Below are 22,124 nucleotides of genomic sequence, written 5' to 3'. Positions count from 1 at the left end.
GGGGGGCGGGGGGGGGGGGTGCTTTAGAGACATGCATGTGCTCCCAAGCTTGACTTCCAGAGCTCCAGTCCCTGCCTGGTGTGGTGAGAAGTTGTAACCCTTTGGTTACAAACCTTTCGACTGGGGCCAGGGGTCCTTCCCTCTCCTGCCCATCAGGTCTGGGCAGGACAAGAGGACATGAACATGTGATTTATCTGCTCTCAAATATTATGGGTCTGAGTTCTCTGTATAATGGCCTGGATTTAAAGGAAAAGGAATTAGCTCTTGCTCCATCCTCTAAACTAGAAACTTACAGGCTAAGACAGTCAGCTGGGGCCTTTGTTTCTTTTTTTTCCATGGAGCCCACCAAGTCCAGAATCCTCCCTAATCAAGCACTCAGGAAGATATCGCCAATCTGTTTGAATCAAGACTTTGGAAGAAGTCTGTTTGCTCCCCTGTGTTAGGAGAAGGGAAAACAAACAAAACAAACAAACAAACAAACAAACAAAACCCTGGACGGGAAAAGAGGGGAAAACTCAAGTGCTCTTAAAAGCGAAAAAGAAGATCTGATTCTAGAATTCAAAAGGTCCTGGTTTCTTCTTTTCATTGTTCTGCCTCTGAAATTCAGAAGCACAGCCTCAAAACATCTGCTGGGAAAAGCATTTCCAATTTGGGCAGATTTACTGCCAGGTAACATTATCCAAATGTGCTTTAAGAAGGAGAGTCTTAAAACATGCAACAGCACGAGGGCCAGAAATAGGATCGGGCGACGGGAGCCCTTAGGCGGCGCATCCCTCGTGTTCTCTCTTGAAAGCTGGAGTCACGTCTCCGAGTGTGGGAAATGAGCACAGCCTGCTGGGGCTGCCGCCTGATGGACGGAGGGGGCAGGACCCCGCATAGCTCCTGGAGAGAAGCAAAAATGTGCTCTCTCCAAAAATAAACAGGGGGCAGGAAAGACTGAGAGTGAAGAGTTGAAAGCACATGACTGGCGGTTGCGGTCCTGAAATACCAGCTTTCTACAAAAAGGAGCCTGTGAGAGACAGAGAGCGGGAAATTCAGGAAGCGGCCTCTTTATATGGTCTCATCCGAATGGGCCAAGATTCAACTAACTGGAATTACTATGTCACAGGGAGCCTTTAGGGCCAGACTTGTTTCTGATCTTTATATGGTTCCCCCAGATTCTTAAGATGCCGAAATAGAAAAGATGCTGCAGTGCCAAAAAAGGAGCCTTTTGAGTTTAGAAACTTCTCACACACTCTCGAAAGTCCCAGAGAAACCCCACAATATGAGTCACTCCCAAATCCAAACTGCAACCTGTTTCAAAAATGCAGTCCAAACACACGCATGGATTCCCAACAGAAGAGACATTTGGTTAAGCAAGATCCCTCGCAAACTTCACACCCACCCATCTCCCAGCTTCTAGGGGCAACACAGCTCTGGTGTTCAACGCGATTATGGGCTGAGAGCAAATTTCCCCACCTTTCTCTAAGAATCGGACAGAAGATCCAAGACAGGTGTTCTTATATGCTTTGTGAAAGAGAAGACTAACACTGATAAAGATGTGAATTCAACACAGGGGCTGGTGTGTGCTCCTTAAACCTGTGTCCAGTTCCATCTCTGTCCCCTTCTTCCTCCAGCCTCGGCCCTGGGTGTGACAACTAATTCACCACAGACCTCAGTTTCTCCCTCACGGATTTAAGGTCATGAAGGTAATGGACCATCCAAACTTGTAAATCGACCCCTGTGAGTAAGCATAGCTCTTTCAAGACGGAAATGGACGTAACAAAATGCAAAATCTGCTTTAAGTGTAAGAATAAAACCTGATGGTCACTAGATGTTAAAGCTCTTAGGTGAAAGACTGACTGATGGGGAACCAGACATTCTCACGGTGCCAAGGAATCGCCCCATATATCACATGCAGGCACAAGGGAGAAAATGTTCCTTCACAACAGAGATACTATCCTGACCCTAACTCAGTGGTCAGACTTAGCAGCACTACCAGTGGGAGGTAAGGTGCTTCACCTGAAGCACGCACCATCACCCAGGAAAAACTCCTGTTGCCAATGTCCATCGAGCCCTCCAAGATGTTTCCAGCTTGTTGCAAGAGTAAGAGTGAGAGCAGAAAGGAAGGCTCAGACAAATCCGGTGTGGGGGGATCTCTATAGGACAACTGGCCCAAAAAATCAACACCATTAAAAAGGTAGACTATTCTAAATTCAGAGAGACTTAAGAGGAATGTAATGGTTTGGTTCTGGATTGGATCCTGCTTTGAAAAAATAGCCATAAAATGCATTTGGATGATAACGGGGGGCAATGGATATGGACCAAGTATGGATGATGTCAGGGAACTGCTAATACTGTGAGGTGTGGAATTGTAGATTTCTAGGAAAACATCCCCATTTTTCTAGAGATACACGCTGAAGTATTAAAGTGACACGTCACGAGGTCTGCTTTGAGATAATTGAGCAAAATGTATAAATATAAAACTTATGCATAGAATTAACAGATATTTTACAAATTATCATTTAAGGAAAGACAAATTATCGTTGATGTTGATAACAGTTGAAGCTAGGTGGTGGGCATATGCTATTCATTGGACTACTGTGTTTATTGTGTCTACTTTTCTGGATGTTTCTGATTTTAATGTGAAGTTAAGAAATGAAAGAAACCAGACGCATAAAGTTCAGGTTAACACAGGAGGCCAAAGGCAGGGTTGATGAAGAGGAGGGGCACCAATATGGGGGTTGTTCATGGATCTATCTGCTCAGTGAAGAACTGGGCTGGATGTGACAGTCACTTTCCACCTGGCGGCTAGGAATTCCTGACACTGATGCCCTGAGGACCAGAAAACAACTCTTCACCCAAAACCTCCAGTCTTGACATCCCCGCCACAATTACAAGTGACAGGAGAGAGCCTTTTATACAAGGTGCCTCCTCACACCCTCACCCACTTCAATTGACCGTGGATTCTATTGTAGTTGTGTGTACATATGGGTATGTGAAAGGTGGGTAAGGAAAAAACATGGCGGAAAGAACATTAGACTGGACACCAGGTAATCCAGGCTCTCGTCCTGATTCTACCACTGACTGGCTCCATGATTCTGGATTTTCACTCAAGCCAGAGGGGATTCCCTTTGGCTCACAATTTTGTGATTCTAAGAGTCTATGAATTATAGTATTTTCAATTCCGGGAGAGAGTATCTGGGCAAGGAGATGTAAACGATGATATGTGACACTCATCATCGGTTTGAGCCGGTATGAAGGAGATGGAGACAGAGAGAGAGAGAAGAAAAGGTACAGAGAAAAATGAGAATAAGCAAAAAAGACTTCACCCATGGTGAATAAGCCAATCTACACAATGACAAAGAATATCCTCGCTAATTCCTAACGAATGATAATAGTATTAGCCATCATCCCTTGAGGATTTGCTATATGCCAAAGCTTTAGCAGAATCGCTATGCAGAATCCTCGTGCCCCAGTGAAGGACAATACCACCTGCCAAGTTTACCAACAAGGAAACTGAAACTTAGAGGCTAACTCTCCTAAAATCATCCTGTTCTAAGTCACAGAGCAAGGATTCAAGTCCAAGTCTCTGACACCAAAGCTTTGCACTGAACCAGGTGATAGGTGAGTTCCTGGACACTAGATGCATGCCAGCTGGAACAGGTTTGAAATGACAGAGAAACTACAAAAAGAACCTATCTAGGCTAAAAAAAAAAACAAAAAAAAACAAAAAAAACAGAAAAAGAAAAAGAAAAAGAAAAAAAAATTGCCCAATAACAAGAGAGACTAGAATGACAAGGGGAAGATTTGGGAAGACCAAACCAAAGGACCATTTCCTTCCTTCACTTTCTAGGCACAGAGTAAATACATCTGCTCATGATACAGGTGTGTTCAATAAGATGGGAGGACCAAAAAGGAACTCAGCCTAACCCTTAACCTCTGTAGTGCAGTCAGCCAACGGATGGGTTAAGGGTCAAGTCAGGGTCAAAAAGTGATGCCAACAATATACCGTTAGTGAACATTGTGCCAAAGTGTATTAAGAGGAATTCAATATAAGTCTCGGGCCTTGGAAAGTGGCTGTCTTTGCCTCATGTCACAAGATGTGCTCTTCATACCGACAGAACAGCAGTTTGAAGAAGGGGTGACTAAATGCGGGGAGAAGGGCATCTGCCATAAAGAAGGAAAGGGGAAAAGCCATGATTTTAAAGGAGGGATGGAGGGACAGACTGGAGGAGAGGAGAGAGAGTCCTGGGTTCAAATCCTAGAACCGCCACTTTCCAGCTGTGTAGCCTTGGGCTAGTGGTGTCTTCGCTAAGCTCCTTTTCCTCGTGGGAAGAACAACAGTGGTCCCAAGTCTCTTGCAGATCCACTGTGAACACTGGAGACCATCTCTGGCACAGAGCACACAGTAAACGGTGGTGACGGTGGCGGCCATACTATTTACCAGAAATCATGATAGTACTAAACTACACACCCTGGCGGCAAGATCTGGAATGCCTAGGGCTGCAACAATAGGAAGTTTCCAACAGGCGAACACTGCAGGGACCTGTATACGGGGCTGCCTCGCCCAAGTGTCGTTCCAGGGAGCCAACTCTTACCTATTCCTGCTGCCCCGAAGATACAGAAATCCTGTAAAGTTGCCTTAACCAAGAAGAGGAAACCACAGTTCCGCTGCTCACTGACAACTAACCGTGATGCTGAGGATGACCACAGTGTCTGCCAGTTACTCTGGCGGGGTCACACTTCCCCAAATATTCCCACGTACCCCATAATAAAAGACCCATATCCCGTATCTCAATGTGCGGCCATCAAACTGCCCACTTCAAATGACTCATGGGATGAGGCTGCCGGCAGTTTGCTGAAGTAGCTGATCCAAAGAGAACAGATTTCAGCCTCAAAAGTCATTCTTAAAATTTGTCCTGGATTTTTCCACCCTGGATGGCATCCTCTGAATCTCAGCTCTACCCCTCTGGGTCCTGCTAAATCAGCTCTCCCCTCTCCTTAGGTCTATGCCTCCCAGACATTTACAAAGAAATGCCCTGTTCCCCCATACTTTTTGCAGCTCAGCTAAAATAAACATTCCTTCCAACTTTCATCATAAATTAAAACCGATACATTTCTGTCATTCTCTTAACTCCTTTCAGTTTGCTAAAAATCCACCCGGCACATGTGGAGCCAGAAACGTGTACAACACTGAGGGTGTAAATTCCCAGAACTCCGAGAGGCTAGCCCTTCCTGGCACCTGTGAGTTTGTATAAGCATGGTCTAGACTTGCTCCCTCAACCAAATCCAGAGCGGGATAAGTTGGAGGAAGCTGAGAGCAGAGGAGTGAGCTGTGACCTTGACGCTTTAAGAAGCCTGATCTCTCACAAGACTCCTCAAGGGTGATGACGGAAAAGAAATGGAGGGAGTCTGAAGGAAGTACTCAACCATGGGCTGGCGGCCCCCATCACGTGACCTAGAGAGCGCGATGGCGGGCTCCACTCCTCTCTTCGCTGCGGTGAGATGCCACACACCACAGGTCTCCCGCTGCAGCCCGACTTTGTCCTGACTCACTTGTGGAAGCAAGGGGAGAAGGCGCTAGCACACCACAACGTCATGGCTGGCGGGCTAGCACCCACTCCACGTTGCCCCCCAATGTTTCAAGGAACTCAGTAATCCCAAAATCTAAAAAAATTCTACAACTGTGTTTCCCAAGCTTCTAAATTTCATGGACTGTTAATATTTCAAAAAACTGATTTGTGGGGAGTAGGAAGTGGTTGGCAGTTCAGAGTTCACAATTTTTAATTTTGTTAGGGCTCTTTTTTAAAAAAAAAAAAACACCATTTCTGGGGTACCTGGGTGGCTCAGTGGGTAAGCCTTGGACTCTTGATTTAGGCTCAGGTCATGATCTCACAGTTTGTGGGTGTGAGCCCCATGTTGGGCTCTGCATGGTCAGCATGGGGCCTGCTTGGGATTCTCTCTCTCCTTCTCTCTGTTCCTTCCCTGCTTGCCTTCTCTCTGACTCCCAAAATAAATAAATAAAGTTACACACACACACACACCATTTCCTCTCATGATCATTTCACTAAAGAAGGGACCTTTTCAATCTCCCCAGATTAGGAAGGACACAAATCAGGATAAAGAATGTTCCTTTCTTTTGTTTTTAATTTTTAAAAATGTTTATTTTTGAAAGAGACACAGAGACAGAGGGTGAGCAGGGGAGGGGCAGAGAGAGAGGGAGACCCAGAACTCAAAGCAGGCTCCGGGCTCCAGAGCCTGAGCTGTCAGCACAGAGCCCGATGCAGTGCTTGAACTCACATGCTGTGAGATCATGACCTGGGCCCAAGTCGGATGCGTAACCCACTGAGCCACCCAGGCACCCCAAGAATGTTCCTTTAATTTGAACCGCTTATGAAAAACTTACTACACTGTTCTTGGTTTTCTCGTGTTGGTAAAAACTTCCTCCTAGACCAGGGTTAAAACACGCTACGTTCTCTGTCTTTTCTCATCCCAGGCTCTCATCCCACCCTTCCTCGAACAAGAACAGCAGAAGGCCAGCCACTCTACTCCTCCCAGGTGACGATGCTCTGACACGAAAGGCATGACCTAGGTGCAGTCCCTTAATCTAGAAATTCTGCTACTCAGTTTGAAGTTGTACGGGAAGACCTCCCACCTTTCAAATCGTCCACTGCCAACTTCTCTGACTCTAGAGGCCCTTCTAGATTAACTTTTCAGAGTGCTCAGCACAGCGTGTGCCTGAATGGGTACTGATATCCTAGTGTCTGCATCACAGGTCTCTGGGTCTCTTTCGTGCCCGTGTTTCTGATCATTACTTCCGAGGGCACCACTGATGTCAGAACGCTTCCTGCCTGAATAGCTAACGTACCTGTACGCCCCGTCAGTTACCCTGAGAGAAAATCGACACACTCTGCCTCTGAAACAACCACTCTCATTCTTTTCTTGGCAACAGTTATCACTTGAAAAAAAAACACAGTGATTCTGAACCAATCCAAAAGCAACTGGCAGGTTCTGGATTCAGTAATGGGCGAGTAGTTTGTATTCGGCTGACCTCCACACAGATAACAACTATCAACTCTGGATGAAATACGTAAAACAACTATTCGAAGGCACCGGAGGGCAAACAAAAGCAGGCAGAAACTGGAAGGGACTTGACCCTTGAAAGAAAAAAGAAAAACTGTACTGGCCAAAAATCCATGTTAAAATGGATTTTCCCCTTGAGTGCACTCTCCAGTCTGGGCAGCAACTGAGCAGCACAGAACTGAAGCAGAAAGCTGCAGTTGTATTGGCTTGAGGACAAATTTGGGGGCTGCCAGAGTCACTAAACATAGAAAGGGAGAAATTCTGGGGCGCCTGGATGGCTCAGTTGGTTGAGCGTCCGACTTCGGCTCAGGTTATGATCTCATGGTTCGTGGGTTTGAGCCCCACGTCGGGTTCTGTGCTGAGAGCTCAGAGCCTGAAGCCTGCTTCAGAGTCTTTGTCTCCCTCTCTCTCTGCCCCTCCCCCACTCATGCTCTGTCTTTCTCTCTGTGTCAAAAATAAATAAACATTTTAAAAAATTAAAAAAAAAAAAAAAGAAAGGGAGAAATCCTGGGAAGAAAGGAGCCCCAGATCTGCATTTGAACTCCCCTAAAATCCTTTAGGCTTACCTGAGCTGCATCATGAAACCCAGGGAAAAGCAACTGCTGAAGAGATAAAAAGAAAAAAACAAAAACATAAACCACAACAAAGAAACACCCCCAAACCACTGAGTGGAGATGAGATTTCAGCTGCTGCTCCCTGCAGGGGAAAGACATTGGTTTGAGTTCCAGCAACTTAGAGGTACTTGGTACATTCCTTGAGTGTGCCAGTAAAATCCCAAGTGAATCACACATTAGGAGTGAAGTTCATGTCCCAGGACTATGGGATTCGCTCTACGACTAAAGGGAAAACCAAAATAGACCTGACCTAACAGAGCCTCAAACCAAGTCTTGACAAATTCAAGGTGCTCTGCAAAGAATGAAACTGCCTACTAAAACAGAAACAACACTTTTCAGAGGAGAGTGACATAATCCAGAGTTTCCACAATGTACTGTCCACAAGGTCCTGTGTATAAATAAAGATGACTGGACATGTGAAGAAACATGAAAATGTGACCCAAAGGCAAAAGAAAAAAGACAACAAAAACTGACCCCAAGATGACCCAAATAACGGAATTAACAGATAAGGGTTTTAAAGCAGCTACTATAAATATGTTCAAGGACTTTAAAAGAAAAGATGGTCGTAATAAATGCACAAACGGGGAATCTAACAGAAGCGACGTAAAAACGAAAGAAAGAGAAACAAACGGAAATTTAGAACTTAAAAGTTCAGTAGCTGCAGTGAAAAGTTTCGCTGGAAGACAGCAGAAGAAATTATCAGTGAAAACAGAAAATATCCAGTTTGAAGGGGAAAAAAAAGATAAAAGATAGGAAAAAATTACCAAAGTTTTAGGACCAAAAAACACATGACAAACGAATGGGACAATATGAAACAGTTTAACACATGTTGCAATTGGAGTCCGAGGGATAAGGAGAGAGAAAATGGGGCAAAGATAATTGAAGAATTAATGGCCTAAAGTTTCCCAAATTCGGCTATAAATACTGACTTACTGATCTCAGAACCTCGGCGAATACAAAGAAAATCACAGCTAGCCAGTCACAGTCACACTGCTGAAAACCAAAGAAGATAAAAAGGAAATCTTTAAAGCAGCAAAGAGAGGAGAAAAGATTTATATATAAAACCCATCCTCAGAAACAATGAAGGCCAGAGGGCAAAGGAAAGAGGATCTTTAGAGCGCTGAAAAGAAAAAAATGCTCAGCCCAGAACTCTAGGTGGGTAGAACATATCCTTCACAAAGGAGGGTAAAATAAAACTATCTTTAGATCAAGCAAGCAAGTAGGGAGCAGTTCTCTGCAAATCCGTACTATGAGACATGCTAAGGAAAGTTCTTCACGGTAAAGAGAAATGATGCCCAATGGAAACCTGGACCTACAGGGAGAAAGGAAGAACAGAAATGGTAAACATGTGGGTGAAATACAAGAGTCTCTTTTTCTCTTGATTTCTCCAAATGACAACTATTTAAAGTGAAATGACAAATGGTGCCGTGGAGTTTCTGAAGTAGGTTGTTTTAAAGTATGTGACGTCACCAGCACAAAGGAGAGAGGGGGTCAGATGCACTCACGCCGCTGCAAGGCTCTCACATGTTACGTGAAGGGGTATTATAGTAACTCCACATAGCCAGGGAGGAGTTAAAGATGCATATTCTAATCCCTGGGACCCAAAAAAAAAAAAAGTATAAAAAAACTATACCTGAGGGGCCCCTGGGTGGCTCAGTCGGTTGAGAGTCCGACTTCAGCTCAGGTCATGGTCTTGCAGTTCGTGAGTTCGAGCCCCGCGTCAGGCTCTGGGCTAACAAACAGCTCAGAGCCTGGAGCCTGTTTCAGATTCTGTATCTCTCTCTCTCTCCCCCTCCCCTGCTCATGCTCTGCCTTTCTCTGTCTCTCAAAAATAAATAAATGTTAAAAAAAAATTAGCAAAAAAAACTATACCTGAAAAGCCAATGGAGGGATTAGAATGGAATATAAAAAGCAATCAGCTAGTAACTGACATAATTCTGTTACATGGGGTAAAGGCACGTGACCAGAAATGTTTCCGTCTATCACCAGTGACATTCAACACCAGTCAGTACCCTTTTCCTGTAAAATATCATTCTGAAAAGAATATTTTACTATCATTCTGCTCCTTCTCAGTAATTATCGCCATGCTACATAATGAGAAGAAATCTAGCCTGGCTAATGACTTCAATGAGGCTTTCTGATCAGTCTCCTGGTTCCTAACCGACTAGATATTCTCTGTTCACGGCACACTCTCTCCATCTCTTCACCTCTTCTGAATCCTGGCGTTCCTCCGTGGACACCATTTCTCTGGCAGTTCTTTCAAGTAGAGCCTGTTCATTGTTTAAAACTGCACAAAACAGGGTCCCAAGTGAGGTTCACTTCCCCAAAGTTCCTTGAGACGATTATTCTTCTAAATTATCATGGAACACTTCTCTTGAAACTTGTACTGTTCAGCTACATCGCCTCTCCTTCCTTCTTCATGTCTGTCACTAACAATGCATGAGCACAGACTGATGAGACGCTAGGGCATGACTGCTCCCCAACCTGCCCCACCATTCTGAGCAAAGTCCATTCTCACATCAACAGTTCATCTAATGCTTAGCTAAGAGGTCCCTGACTCTTTAAATACCAATGACCTTGCTACTTTTTCCAACATGTCATAACCTGGAACTGCTCCATCCCTGAAATATCTAATCCCCTCCCTCCTTCCTTATCTAAGAACTTCTTCCTTGGTTTCACTTCCTTCTCCATCAACCCAGCTCACTCCCAAGGTCCGTCACGCTATGCCTCCCTCCCTTGCCTCTTTAGCACATTTCCCCGAGAACTACCCCAAAACTGGATCAAGGCACCCATATACCTCCACTCTGTCAATACCCACCTGCTGAGGGCTGTTGGGAACCTGCACAATCGTGCAAAGTAAGGCCTACCAGGCTCGTGTTCTGCCTTCTTTTGGCTGGATCCTACCTGGTCTCCCTGCATCGGCCTTACTTTCCTTCCACCTGTACTCCTTACCTGGATGGGCCCCTGGGAATTACGGAGAGTTCTACACAGGAAAGGGATGCTAGGTCTCAATCAGGAGGCATTTACGACGTAAGCATTGCTGGTACACTGCCTAACAAGCTCTCTGAAGAAAGGCATCTGAATACCCAGGGCTCTTGTAACTATGAGCTATGATTTCTTTCCTCATTATAAATAGGTATTCACTTTCATAGCTCATTTTGAACACATAACTTTGAATTATTTTTCCTAAAGAAGGCCTCCAAACTGTGTAAGCTTGGGGCCCACAAAACCTGGAAGTATCCCTGACCACTGGCTGCCAAAGCGCTCCTTCTAAAACGCAAATTTGATCATAGCTCTTCTCCGCTTAAAACTCACACACTGGCACCTGGAGATCATGAATGGTCTGTAAGCTACCCAAAGGAATCAGAAGTTTTTCTTATATGTTCCTCTTAGAAACCCCAGAATATATAATGATGACTCCTACATCTGTTATCACTAGTTTTCAACTTTCCCTCTTAAGCTCCAGACCAAAACTTTCAACTGTTTACCTGACATACCTCTTTGAAAATCCTGAGGGTAACTCAAATTCAACATGCCCCAAACTGAAATAATGATCTCTTCTTGCTCCCCTCAGCTGAGGCTTTGAAATCCTCGGTCTCAGGGGCGCCTGGGCGGCTCAGTCGGTTAAGCGGCTGACTCTCGGTTTCAGCTCAGGTCATGATCTCACCGTCCGTGGGTTCGAGCCCCATGTTGGGCTCTACGCTGATAGCTGCAGAGCCTGCTTCAGATTCTGTCTCCCTCTCTCTGCGCCCCTCCGCCCTCCTCTCTCTTTCTCAAAATAAAGAAACATTAAAAAAAGAGAAATGAGTCTCTTCTAAATTCCTAAAAATTGTAAATAAAATGAATTGAATTGAAAAAAACCATCAGTCTCAAAAATATCAGTATTTATTCAGTCATGTTAGCTACACGTGGGATAAACTCCAGACTGTCCTTCTTCCTACCTCCAACAGCCAGTCTGCTACCACATCTTATCTATCTTTCCTTCAAAATGTCTATGGGTTGGGGCAGCACCTGGGTGGCAGTGGGTTAAGCATCTGACTCTTGGTTTCGGCTCAGGTCATAATCTCACAGTCATAAGACCGAGCCCCACATCAGGGTCCATGCTGAGTGAGAAGCCTGCTTAAGATGTTCTCTCTCTCTTCCTCTCTCCTACTCAGGTGTGCGCTCTCTCTCTAACATAAAAGTTAAAAAAAAAAAAAATGCCTATGGGCGCTGACCTCTCTTCTTCACCCCCTTAGCCAGGCTTTAGTCTGCTGTTCCCCACAGTAAGGTGCATACGCCACCATAAGCAAGACAACTGGAGGTGGTCTGCTGATGTGCCTTCTAAAAACAGTCGTGCATTTTAACATGAAACCTCAGACACCTCCGTACCGCTAGATCCAACAGACCCTGCTCCCGCCCTCCTAGTGGCATCAAGCACTCTCGACCCCTCCCTCCTTCTTGACACTCTCTTGCCTTGGCTTCTGGATGCCACATGCCTGTGTTTCCCCTCCCTTCACTGGCCCGTCCTCAATTTCCTTTTGCGAGACATTCTTTGGCTGTGTGTTCCTTCCACATGGATGTTCCACAGGTTCTGTCCAAGGGCCTCTTCTCTTATTACACAGACTCTCCCTTACAGAGCTGGGCTTCCATTTACCACCTCAATACTAATGACTTCCAAATCTCCAGTTCCAGCTCAGGGCCCCGTCCCGAGCAGGTGTACCACACATCAAAGCTTCCTGGATGTGTCCAGCTAGGGGTGTCAGAGGCATCTCAAGCTAACCTGCCCCTAAAGTGAATGCATCATCCCTCCCACACCCACTTCAGCTTCACTGGACAAGTGACTTACTGAGGACCTACAAAGTGACAGGCTCAGGCACTACTTCTGGAGCTTGCAATTAGTGAGGGACAAGGACCTAAATAATGACACAGTTACAAACTGTGGATAAGATGATAGAAAAAGTAAAAAAAAAAAAAAAAAAGCTAAAGACAATATAATAAAGGGAGGTAATTTAAATAAAAGGGTAATATTCTCATTTAAAAAGGAGTGATAGGGGCACCTGGGTGGCTCAGTCAGTTGAGCATCTGACTTCGGCTCAGGTCATGATTCTCACAGTCCATGGGTTCAATCCCCGGGTAGGGCTCTATGCTGACAACTCAGAGCCTGGAGCCTGCTTCAGATTATGTGTCTCCCTCTGTCTCTGCCCTTCTTCTACTTATGCTCTCTCTCTGCCTCTCAAAAATGAATAAATGTTAAAAAAAAATTTAAAAAGGAGTGATATTCACATTGAACACAGTGGAAAAGAGAAGTCGGAGTCAGCCCAGCAAAGAGGAGGCATGAATATTCTAGGGACCCACTCCAGTCCAGTCCATTGTGTAGTATTCTAGGAAACTATAATAAGTAGGGGACTTCTAGGCAAAGTGAAGCTCGTTCCATGGGACAACAAGCAGGTGGCAGGCGTGAAATGAATCTGCGGATGCAGGCAGGCACCAAATCACACAGGTTCAAGGTAAGGATTTAGGGTTTCTTTTAGCCTAAGTGCAAGTGGTGTCTACTAAAGGGTCCCGAGTGTGAAGTGAACGAGGCACCTCTGTATAAGCCCACTCTAGCTGAACTGCAGGAGGGCAGAAGTACAAAAGATGAGTCCAGGGATAAGGTGGCTGCCACAGTTCAGGTAAGTTAACAGTGGCTTAAGCCATTTCGCCAATTCTTGATAATTTTTTTTCCCTAACAGAATGGCACTGATGGTCATAGATTTTGCTAAGTCTTTGCTCCGGGAACCTTGCCTGAATATGAGTCAATTCTCATCACAACAAAAGTATCATGATCGTGAAAATTTTCACATACAAAAAAAAAAGATTTCCGAGCACATGCCAGTATTCTACTTATTTCAAACAGGAGTCACATCAAATTCTAATGTTACAACAGAATCTGAAGTCTTTTGAATTGGGTCGTAAGCAGATATGACCTGGGTTGTTAAATTACATGTAGGTTCTTTAATGCAAATTAGGGATGCTGAGCTGAGGGTTGTCTTCCCTGAGGCTATGCAACAGTCATGCATCACGGACACCAACTTGGCTTGTGTCACCGATTCCTGTACACATATTTTTATTAAGCATCTAGCATATTCTTGTCATAGCAGAGTTCTGAATACTTAGTCTCTTATTTTGTGAAATTAAAGGACATTTTCTAAATCCTAGCAGATGGCGACTAATTCAGTGTTACGTCCATTATGGACAGATTTCTCTCCAGGGTCACTAGGATCTATGCTCAGAGGAATCCTCAGAGAAAGCTAAGAACTTTCAGGACATAAATGAAGGGTGAACACTGTAAACCGCTGGACTACGAGGCGCCCCCTCATAAAGGATGAGCCCGGAGAGTTACAAGGCAGGGGTACTGCACTTGAGCACATCTCTGAGATTTTCCTGACCGGCCAACACAAACGCCTGCAGTGAAGTGTAATGGCTGCACGGAAGATGCATCAGTGAAAGGCTAGAAAAACATGGAAAGGTCAGTCTCCCCTTCACAATATTACCAGTTACTTCAGCGTCGTATAAGAAACACTGGCCTCATATGGTTCTTTGTTAAAAAAAAGACGACGGGGCGGGTTGGGACGATCTGAAAACCATCTCTCTGCTGGCAAAAGTCCCTCCCAACCATTACTCCCTTGCTGGTAGGGTCAATGGCCGCACTAACAAAGCCAGCAGGCCACGCTCTCTCCCTCACCTCCAGAACTGGCACATGCTCATCCCTCTGCTTGGGAGTATTTTCTCCTCTGCCCCTTCCCTGGGCTAACATCTACTCACTCTTCCAAGTCTCAGCTCAGATGTGATTTTTCCCTAGACAACCGTTCTGGATGTCCTCAGGGCTCAAAGGGGCGCAATGTAGGTATTCCTGTATTTTGCTGTGTTCACCTCTGCCTGGCACTTAATTCTCTGCAGCCCCTGGATCAAAGTTCTGAGAGGACAGGGAGCATGTCCGGTTTCTCACTCGGTTGCCAGCTCTAAGCACAATGCCTGGCACGTAGAAAATCCTCAGTCTAGTTTCACAAGTGAATGAATGAATAAATGAATAGAAATTACCTTCTACTCCAAGGTCACTGGGGGTCACCAAGGTCACTCTTGCCCTCCGCACTTTCTACCCACATTTCTCCAGAATGACAGAATGATACACGTCAGCAATTAAAGATGATTCTTTGGAAAGACCGCCAACCTCTAGACACAGGGTTGGGTTTTGAGAAGGAGATGGAAAGAGACTAGCGGATAACTGGTCTGTGGCACAGGCAGAAAGGCCACTAAAGGAGACCAATAAAATAGCTCTCAAGTGGCACCAAGAATTCTCATCAAAAGGCTCCTTCCTCATCCACACGTTTCTGGTCCTAAGGGCCAGTTAGTTCTGTGAAATATAAATATCTCCGTATCTTAAACAGAAATGCAATTGAAGATATATGGACAATACCTCCTAATTCTCATCTAACGTGGATGACAATAATGGCTGGCGTGTGCCAGGCACTAGGCCAAGAGCTTTGTATGTGCTCGTATTTAATCCTCCAACAACTGCTAACAGAGAACTACTACTGTTATCTCCATATGATCTATTGAGATGAGAAGCCAGGCTTAGGGCAGTAAGGAACTTGCCCAGGATATCCACCTCGTAATTGGCAGAGCGGGGATTAAAGACGAAATGATAATCCTGTCCACTTGTCAGGTTGTGCAGATCACGAGAACGACGGCTAACTTAGCGGGGCCCTGGGCTAAACTCTTTACACTTATTTCGAATTTAGCCCTGCCCACAGGTGTCTGAGAGAACCTTCGAGTGGCATTCAAGCACTATCTTTCACCCCGAGACCCGCAGGAAGTCAGCGAGAGCGGTTCCCTCTGGCTTTCCAGATAGCAAAATGAGTCACGAGTTATTAAAGTGTGTCGTGCGGGGACAATGAAAGAGCCTGAGCCAGCGCTGGAGGAGAATCTCAAGATGCTATTTCTAATGGCGGCCTCTACCCTCAGTTGACATTCCCTCCCACACAGTGGTGGCCCCAGGGATGGTGAGCGACGGGCATCGCCCACCCTGAGGGAGAGTTCAAAACCGAAGCATGCGAAGCATGACACAAACATGAAGTGTGGAAAACGCATTCCTCGCGAACGGTTCCCCGTCAAATTCCCCGCATCCCTCTTCGACGACGTTATCAGGAGCATCGTTCAACCCGGCCCATTGGAGCGTGCCTACGAAAAAGGCTGAAAAATGTGACCAATCAGGAAAGTTATTTTTGTGAGAAAGAAGAAAAATGTCACCAAAAAGGGTCAGGAGATAACCCTCCTGGGCTGAAAATAACTGCCCGGCTGGCAGAGCCGTCAGGGAACAGGCGGAGGACGAGAGACGTAATGCAGAGCGCTGAGGGAGCTCCAGTGGAGTGAAGCGGCCGAGGGATGAGGAAATTGGCCTAATTTGGGAACATGAGCCCAACGGCATTGCTCAGATTCCTGCAAGAGAATCTGGCTAACTTTCAGTTCTGCGTCCTAGGAGGAACACTGAAGGGATGGGGGGTGGAGAGAAAGGGAACAGCTGTGACTCAAACATTTCTCCAGACAAGTGGATGAATAAGGGTCGTCAAGCGAGAACCAACCCCCGCTCCAGAAGGATTCCCGGGGAGTAACCCAAAAGCCACTCTCTGCTGGGAGCTCTGTGCGCCGACCTGTCCGGCAGGTAGAAGAGGTCAGGTGGTGGAGAAGCACCTGGCTGGAGTCACAGAGACGAGACTAGAGTCGGAGACGAGCTGAATGACTCTGGACCAGTCACCCAACCTCTCAAAGTCTCAGTGTCTTCAAAGTAAGATGAGGTCAGGGGAGCACCCAGTTCAAGAGCTCCCGTGAGGCTTACGTAGGACATTGTGTGCAATTAACAGAGAGGTAGCAGCTGTTCCAATGCAAACCAAACTTATTATTAAAAGGACAATCTGCAAGCCAAAAGTCAAGCCGCAAAGAGGTCTAGACCCAAGTGAGAAGGGTTCATCCAAAAGACAGGCCAGCCCTGGGCAGGTTTTGCCCGAGATTACTTTCCGCCAACAGCATCGTCCGGTAATGTAACATCGTGGTAGAGAGCGCCCCGGTCTTTTCTTGAAGGAGCTGTGTAAGAGCAGAATCATTTGAGTCAACAGAAGGTGAAAGGTCAAACAGAGAAATCCAGTTCAATTCTCAGAGCTGCCCTGACAGGAGGAAGTTAGACACTGCAGGCAGGAAGACCCTCACCATGGAATCATCTTCCAGTACAATTCTCAGCAACCGTAATTGTTCAGTACCCATACCAGATACCAAACCAATAGCAAACTGCCAGATGAACTAGGCATCTACGATCCACACCTGATCTGTGACAGGTGGCCCCATAACCCCCAAAAAGGGAAGAGTGCAGTCATAAACTTTCTTGGTGCTTACTGTTTTTTGAGAGATTCCCGTGTGTCAGGTACTGGGCTAAGCACGTTATGTTCGTTACCTAATTTCGTCTAAAGCAGGAAGTAGAACTCTAACCAACTCCGAGCCAGTAAAACCTTCACCAAGGGCTCATCTTTCAGGTGACTCAGTACAACTAGACAGTTGAAGTTCTTTGAAATTATCTGAAATTTCCAGAACGACTAAGCAAATAAAGAGACATTCCCTCTCCTCTCAGAGAGGGAGGAAGCATTTAACAACCTAGACTGCGCCACCGGGATCCTAGAGGCAGAAAGGCCCAAATGGTTACAGAGAAAATGGGCAGAAGGAAAAGACCCAGAAGAGCTGACAAAGGCAACTCAGGCAGGTATCCTGGGATTTCAGGGCATCTAATCTTCCACCGAACTCTACACAACTTTAAATTAGAAATCTGGAGAGGAATGTGGATTTGTTGTTGTTGTTACTAAAAATAATTCTTTCCTGTCATACCCAAATCTCTGAATAAAACCTCTGTATGAATTGTTTTTTGAAAAAATGATGACACATTGGTTGCCAATGGCCCACTCAACAGCCCTTCTCCTCTTCTTCCTAACGCCAAACCCCAGTGTTATGGCTGTGGCAACATGCCTGGTTGAAAAGTCCCTTGAAATTTACGGTGGTTTTTGAGAGCCAGTTCTGACCAATGAAACGTAACTAGAAGTCTACTTGGTGAGGTCTGTGGCTACTGTTTTCCTCATAAGAAGGAACAAACTTAGCTGGCATGCACCTTGAACTCTTCTACTATGGCCCCTCCTCCTACCTAGAATGCAGATCTGATGCCCGGGGAACCACCAGCCAGCTCACAACCATAACAGTGAGAACAAGCCTCGAGCTGCAGGTGGCAGAGTCAGAAGCCAGGAGGCGCCGGGGTAATGCAGGATATTGCCCGGTGACTGCACCTGCCCTGTTCTGCCCTCCACTGGACTTCCTGCTGTGAGAAGACTCATGCCTGCTTGATTCAAAAACCGGGGTCAAGTTTCTGATCCATGTAGCCGAATTCAATACTGAGAGATACACAAGGGTACCTGAAAATCAATCCGTCCTGAAAGACCAGGAGTTTTAAACTTCAATGGAAGTAGCACACGGCAGACGAAACGTGAGTAAATCTGAGCAGGTGTATGAAAGGAAGGAGTGGCAAACGGGACAAGGGAGGCCACATGTAAGCAAGCACCGGTATCGGTGCCAGCCAGCTCCGGCCAGCTGTCGCCATGGGGGGACGCCAGCCCAGCACTCCCGCTGTGCCAGAACTTCTGATTTTAAAGAGAAGCCCAGAATCTGGATTTTCACGTGAAGTTTCCTAACTCATAAACAACCAAATGAAAACATTTTAAACTCTGTGCGGATCAAACAAGACATGACTGTATGCCACATTCAACCCAAAGGTTCCCAGGTTTTAATCTTAATAGAGGGGGTTAAGGCAAAATAAAAAGAACATCCAAGTTCTAGAGAGATAACAATGATTAGTAACAAATTGCGAGCCATGTGCCAGATTGTGTGAAGGGCTTACATCTATTATCTCATGTCTTCTTTTCAGCCGCCCTGTGGAGGATGTGAAATGATTATCCCCGGCTTATCGATGAGGGAACTGAGGCTGAAAGAGGTTAAATAACTTGCCCGGAGTCCTAGGCTTCATGGGTGGCTGAGCCAGGATTTCAACCCAGGCCCGTATGACCCTGAGGCCGGCGCTCTTCCCCACTCTTCCTAAGGCATGCCCGCACACCCAGGAAGCACAAACACTGCTTTCGATCACTACTGGTTTGCCTGTGGATAAATCAGTCAGAGCCCTCGAAGGGACTTCCAAGTCAGTTTGACAAGAGACCCAGGCTCACATCCTCCTACGTCGCTGTCCTTTAATAGAAATGGCAAAGCACTGGCCAGTGCCCGTCTATTTGCTAGTTTACCGAGCGAACGCACGTGTGCGTAGTGCTGTTCAGTTTACCAAAGCACTGTCGAATGCATCCCTCTCGTAATCCCCGCAGCAACCTGGTGGTATTGTTGCCACCACCTGCCAGATAATGAAATGGGAGATTAGAGAGAGGAGTGGACTTGTTCGAGATCCAGGCCATTAGCAGAGCCGGGTCTCAGGCTCTGGTCTGTCCAAGCCGTGTGTTCTCTCTACTCTAGCAGGATGCGCCTCTTCTTCCTCCACCAGAGCGTCCAACTCCACCACCCTGCTTCGAAATCATCATTCCTACTTAACTCGACAGGAACTGCAGCTGTCTGACCGCCCCCAGGTACCATTAAGTACGTTTTCATGGATAGCTCCATCCTAGAATATAGTCAGCGAGAGGGCAAAGAAAAATATATCAAGTCATACACTCTGAATCGGAATGTAAATGGGCACACACACAAGTCTCGGGATCTAATTTTAGAAAGAAACAGCCAAAATGTCCCACACAGCACAGTGAGCATCTGGCCCTGAGGGAGGCTGCCCACATGGCCTTAAACCTCAGTCAGCCCAGGGAGACCAGGAATGCTGCATTTCTGATGTGCATGTCACAGCCAGGCACCGGTTGGGTGAAGAACAGAATGACTTTTCATCATGTTCTCCCAGAAAAATGCTAAGGCCCAGAGGTAGGTATCCCTGGGGAAATCAGTAGGTATTCCAGAGAGGCTGAAACCCTGAAAAGTTCATCCCAGTCTGCAACTTTGAAGTTAGGTACTCACAGGACTGACTCTCACCTGGGAGCCAAGGGGAAGGCGATGGGCGGGTGAACGACGCCTACCTACCCCAGCCTAGAAGCTGATTTGGTGTGGGGGTGACACAGAGCCTCAAGACCGTCAGGTCATTCCAGGACATCCTTCCTGGCCCACCACCTAACCATGATGGGCGGCTAGAGTCCCCTTCACAGTTAAGTAGTTAAGCAGACGTGTGATTAGTCCTTCTGGCTGCCAGTGATCACGGGAATAGAAGTTCCATGATGGCAGGAGATTCTGTCCCTTTTGATCACTGAGATACGCCAACCCTCTAAAATGGTACCTGGCACACAGTAAACTTCAATAAATATTTGTTGGACAAAGGAATAAATGATTTGCTGTTGAGATGCATCCTTCTAGACCCACAGTCTAAAGCGGCCAGAGGCCAAGAGGAGACTTCCGTTAGCCTAGTCACGTGCTTGCACAGTTCTCTTTAAAGACATCCACGACTGCAGTTCGAGTCGCAGTATGGACCACAGTTCCATACCCAGTGTTGGGTATATGTGTTCTGTCACCGTCTTCCTAGATTCTACCACCGCTCCCCTGAGCTGTGCTTCCAGTGCGCCACCCCAACCCCCACCCTGCAACCCCCACCCTGCAACACTCCTTCTCAGCTTCTAAGGGCCCCATCGCACACGGTGTACTTCACCCTGAGTCTTTGCACTGTCAACTGCATGCCTGTTCCACGCTGGGCACTGTGATCAACAAAGGGGTACAATGGTAAAGCACAACCTGACTTCCAAAAGCTCACATCTTGTGAGGGAGCCAGGCAGGTAAACAATTAGAATACAACATAAGAAGCGCCATAATGTAGGTGCTGTGGCCAAAGTCACAAACTGACAACCCTCAGGCCCAATCTGGTCCATATGATGAGTTGTCATAATTGGTTACTAAGCTGTAAAAATGTGTTGCTTTCTCACCACATTTTAGACAGCGAGCATCTCTTGGAAAATCAGAGGATCCGGCAATACCGGGTATTCGCCAGTATCACTAGCTTTCGCTAGGCAGTGGTTACCTCTTTACAGGGGACATGTGCCACACACAGCCTCCTCCCCCCGCCCCCAGTTCCCACAACCCCTTCCCACCCTCTCTGTACTGCTCCAGGCAATGAGGCCAAGGGTTGGCTACCACTTTTCTGTGCCGGCATGACTGTTACCTTCAAGTAATAATTATTGGTACCCACATTTCTATAGTAAGTGAGAAAGGGAAAGATAAACTGAAAGGGCCATGTACAGACATGCTGGAGAACTTGCTTCCTAGAAGGGTGAAGAACATCCCAACATATGTGATATGTAAGTATGTGTGTCTGTGTCTTGTCCCCAGCATGCTTTGCTCATGCACCTGCCGAGCCCATTATAACGGCTTTGCCGCGTAGATCCCTTCATCTATTATACCTGCTAGGGCCAACGAGCTGGGTAACTGAGAAGCCAGGTTTCCTGCTGCTTGGGAACTGTCTCGTGGGGCAAACAGATCCATAAAAAGAAAATGAGCACACGACGTGAGAACATATACACGTTCTATAATAGGTACCACGGGCACCAAGAAGAAGGAGCCCTAGGATGGCCTGGAGGAGTTAGGAAGAACTGACGGAGGGATTACCCTGAAACTGACTCTCGAAAAGGGCAAAGTTTGCTCAAATGAACAGAGGAAAAGTGCAAAGGGGCTCTGCGTAAACTTCCAAAAATAGCGCCCTGGCATTAAAAGTGTTGCTCATCAGGATTACCCACCCTCCACAGAGCAGCTGGATAAATTCCCACAATTCCAGGGCACTCGGAGAAGTTTCCAGGAAAGTAAGGCCAGTACTAATCCCCTTCCTGCCTGAAAACTGTAGAAACTGCAGGTCACCGCTGAGAGCAAACGTCCAGTTGTGTAATCCAACCTTACGTCACCAGCATGCCTCACTGGCATTTATTCGGTAGAAATAAAAACCTGGATTTCTCCGGGATTTTCAGACTTCCCAGTTACCCCTGCCTCAGCAAGCTGAAGAACATTCTCCACTGAGAATATAAAGCAATGCAGAAACTACTCTGGCATCAAAGAAAAACGTTCTTCTGTCATTTCTTGCAAATAGGACAAATGCCAAGGAAGGGAATCCCCAAATCAAGACAGGAGGAAGGGCTGGTGTTAACGAGAAGCCATATGGAATATCAAATCCTTGCTGATTGAGTAATTACTAACTCTGGGGCACCTGGTGGCTCAATCCGTTAAGCGACCGACTCTTGATTCCGGCTCAGGTCATGATCTCACGGTTCGTGCTATTAGCACGGAGCCCGCTTGGGATTCTCTCTCTCTCTCTCTCTCTCTCTC

The 22,124-nt window shown here is 46.3% G+C and overlaps 1 protein-coding gene across 2 annotated transcripts in view; it reads right to left on the bottom strand.

Annotated features, from left to right (window-relative positions):
• The window catches only part of IFT43 (intraflagellar transport 43), an 81,195-nt gene that overhangs the window by 57,576 nt on the left and 1,495 nt on the right, over nucleotides 1-22,124 (bottom strand). The window lies entirely within an intron of this gene.

This window comes from Herpailurus yagouaroundi, unplaced genomic scaffold (assembly GCF_014898765.1).
Source record: "Herpailurus yagouaroundi ecotype Mexico unplaced genomic scaffold, PumYag 141, whole genome shotgun sequence".
Taxonomy (NCBI): Eukaryota; Metazoa; Chordata; class Mammalia; order Carnivora; family Felidae; genus Herpailurus; species Herpailurus yagouaroundi.
This window is presented reverse-complemented; position numbering and strand designations above follow the sequence as displayed.